The sequence below is a fragment of the Trifolium pratense genome, linkage group LG4, assembly GCF_020283565.1.
Source record: "Trifolium pratense cultivar HEN17-A07 linkage group LG4, ARS_RC_1.1, whole genome shotgun sequence".
Taxonomy (NCBI): Eukaryota; Viridiplantae; Streptophyta; class Magnoliopsida; order Fabales; family Fabaceae; genus Trifolium; species Trifolium pratense.
Genome location: NC_060062.1, coordinates 29,994,837 through 29,998,143, shown reverse-complemented (window position 1 = coordinate 29,998,143; position 3,307 = coordinate 29,994,837). Strand labels below are relative to the sequence as shown.

General features: G+C 27.3%; 1 long non-coding RNA gene across 1 annotated transcript; it reads left to right on the top strand.

Annotated features, from left to right (window-relative positions):
- Positions 1-2,246: 2,246 nt before the first annotated feature.
- Positions 2,247-2,922, top strand: LOC123881828. Its single transcript, XR_006799621.1, has 3 exons — positions 2,247-2,283; positions 2,379-2,471; positions 2,864-2,922. It is a non-coding gene; the product is annotated as an uncharacterized LOC123881828 (long non-coding RNA).
- The last annotated feature ends 385 nt before the right edge of the window (positions 2,923-3,307 follow it).

Below are 3,307 nucleotides of genomic sequence, written 5' to 3'. Positions count from 1 at the left end.
TCTTAAATGGGGCCATTAAAACTTGTTTAAAAAGCCTGTTGTAACAGCGCTGAAGTAGTATATGATAGCACTTTTTAAAGTGTTATTATAAGTACATACCTATAATAGCGCCAACATTAATAGCGCTTTTAAGTGCTATTAAAGACCAAAATAAGTGCTATTACAACTCTTTTTTGGTGTAGTGATTGTAGAGTTTTTTCGGAGAACTTTAGGTGGGATGGTGAATTCTTTCTCTCATGATGAATGGGTTCGAGTATCTAATAACTACTTTACAAGTGTACAAAATCGTTCAAGTAATAAAGTACAAAATCGTTCAAGTAATAAAGTAAGGAAGTAAGAGGTGGATTCCAATACTTCATATTTTTCATTACCCATATATGGTGTGATATGATTCCACAACATCTCATCTCAAAGATTGAAATTTTGGGCTCCACTTATAATATGTAACTAATGACAATATGGTGTAGCAATGACTAAAATTGTTGGTGTTAATGTGGGTTAGCCGGTTCCACATGCTCATTTTGGTAGAGTCAAGGTTGTGTAGACAAAATCCTATTTTAATGTTTTAAAGATAACAAATATTCTTAATTAAATTTTAATTTGATTATGATCATTTTATGATCTAACAAGTGATTTTTGAGTGATTTAATATAAGACAGATGCAATGGATTAAATTCATTATGTTTCACTCATAAGAAAAAACCAAACACGTTTTATGGAAATCTATCAAGTAGAATGGTCTCCCAAATTTTTGCACATATGTTGCAATTGAATTATAAGTTGTCTTAAGAATATTTCCACACATGAACAAGAACTTTACAACGGCTATATCATCATAAACAACTCATCACAGTTGGCACAATTATTATCTCTGCCAAATCTTGCAGTCCCAATGTCAGAGACCATTGGAAGAATGGTCTCACAGAAGTACTTAGGGTCCGTTTGGTGCATAGGATAAGAGACACGATAGGATAACTGTATCATATCCTGTCGCAATATTCCAGTGTGTTTGGTGATACAACATGATATGATAAGTTAATCGTGAAGCTTATCTTATCTTGTCTCTCTAGTTATAATTCTTATCCTGAATTTGAGCTAGGTTACCAGCAGAATAGGATAAGAGGAAAAAAAATTACCGATTTATTTTATATAATATATTTTAAAATACATAAAATAAAATTAATAAAATATAAATAATAAAATAATTAATTTTTAAATATACATGTGATTTTCTCACAGGGGTAATTTTGTAATTTAAATATTCTAAAAAATCAAAATTTTACTAAAATTACAATATTTTAAAGTAAAATGATTATTAAAAAATTGACAAATAGGGATATTAATTTAAATTTTATAAAAAATTAAATATAATTCTTTTGCAATAGTAGTTTTATTATTTACGTATGAGATTTATCATATATTATATTTGGTAAATATATATTTGGTTATTGTAGAAATTAATAAAGATTCTCAAAATACTTTGATTAAATTTGGTATGTACAGAAATTAAAGTTTGATTCTTTAAATTTTGGGAAAATATAGATTCCATAATAATTTTTTTAATCACAGATATATAAAGTTTTTTTTGGTAAATATATATTTGGTTATTGTAGAAATTAATAAAGATTCTCAAAATACTTTGATTAAATTTGGTATGTACAGAAATTAAAGTTTGATTCTTTAAATTTTGGGAAAATATAGATTCCATAATAATTTGTTTAATCACAGATATATAAAGTTTTTTTTGGTTTCCTCCTATTTTAGAAAATACACACTACAAGAAAACATAATATTACTGACCAAACTTATTGAGGGCTTTTAGCCCTCAGTAATGCATTTGTGGGTTATTGAAGGCTCCCAGCCGTCAGTAATGCTTCTTGAGGAACGAAAAAATTCAAAACGGTAATATTAAGCATTAGTGACGGTGTCAGGCCGTCAGTAATGCACCATCAATTACGACGGTGTCAGGCCGTCAGTAAATAAAGTGAACGTTAGGCGTTTGTGACGGTCCTGCGCCGTCAGTAATGCAGACAGGCATTACGACGGTGCCAGGCCGTCAGTAATTAAAAGACGTTATGCATTTATGACGGCCCAAGGCCGCCAATAATGCACATTTAAAATTTAAATTCCAACGGTCTTGTATATGACTACTCCTATATATTTTCCTCTTCAACAAATCTATTACACCTTCACTTCATTTTTACATTTCCATTCTCTCTCTAAATTTTCTCTAACTTCTCTCTTAAATTTCATACTTTCAACTTAATCTCCATACAAAAAGTGGTAAGTGTTTGTGTTTTACTTTTACGAATTTAAAATTTTTGCTTTGTTATTTAAATGTATATGTTCTAATATTTGTTGTTTACCATTTTTAATAGCAAGTCTTATTCTCGTGGTCGTCGGAGGTTGTGGGTTAGGAGCGGAGTTCGTGGGCTAGGAGCGCGCCAAGTAAGAATCTACTCGGCACCCAAGTAAGTAACGTAATTTTTATTTATAATACTTAGTGATAGTTTTTTTTTACCGTATGCTTAGTAATAGTTATTAATTAGTATTTTTTAATTTGTTACTAATATTTTCTTATCACTATGTATAAAAATTATTGTTTTTGAAAAAAAAATAAAACAAATATATTTAAATTTGATTTTTTCGAAAAAAGTAAAAAAAAAATTAAAAAAAGTTTTTTTTTTCTAAAAAAAAGCAGTGTATTAATATTCTTTTTTTTAATACCGAAATTTCTAAAAAATTCTTTTTTAAAAAGATAAATTTTAACAGTTTGTGTATTTTTAAAAAGAAAAAGTTAAAATTTTTTCTTTGTTATTTAAATGTATATGTTCTAATATTTGTTGTTTACCATTTTTATTAGCAAATTCTCGTGGTCATCGGAGGTCGTGGGTTAGGAGCGGAGTTTGTGGTTAGGAGCGCGCCAAGTAAGACTCTACCCGGCACCCAAGTAAGTAATGTAATTTTAATTTATAATACTTAGTGATAGTTTTTTTTATCGTATACTTAGTAATAGTTATTAATTAGTACTTGGTAATTTGTTACTAACATTTTATTATTACTATGTATAAAAATCATTGTTTTTGTAAAAAAAAAAGTATATTTAAATTTGAAAATTTCGAAAACAGTAAATATTTATTTAAAAAAAAATTATTTATTTTTTTCAAAAAAATAGTATTTTGTGAAATAATAATCCATAAAAGAAAAATATTAAATTTAAAAAAAGATAATATATATGTTAAAAGTCGGTAGTTTTGTCAACTAAAAATCTTAGTATTTTAAAATATTAAAAATAAACCATAAACTT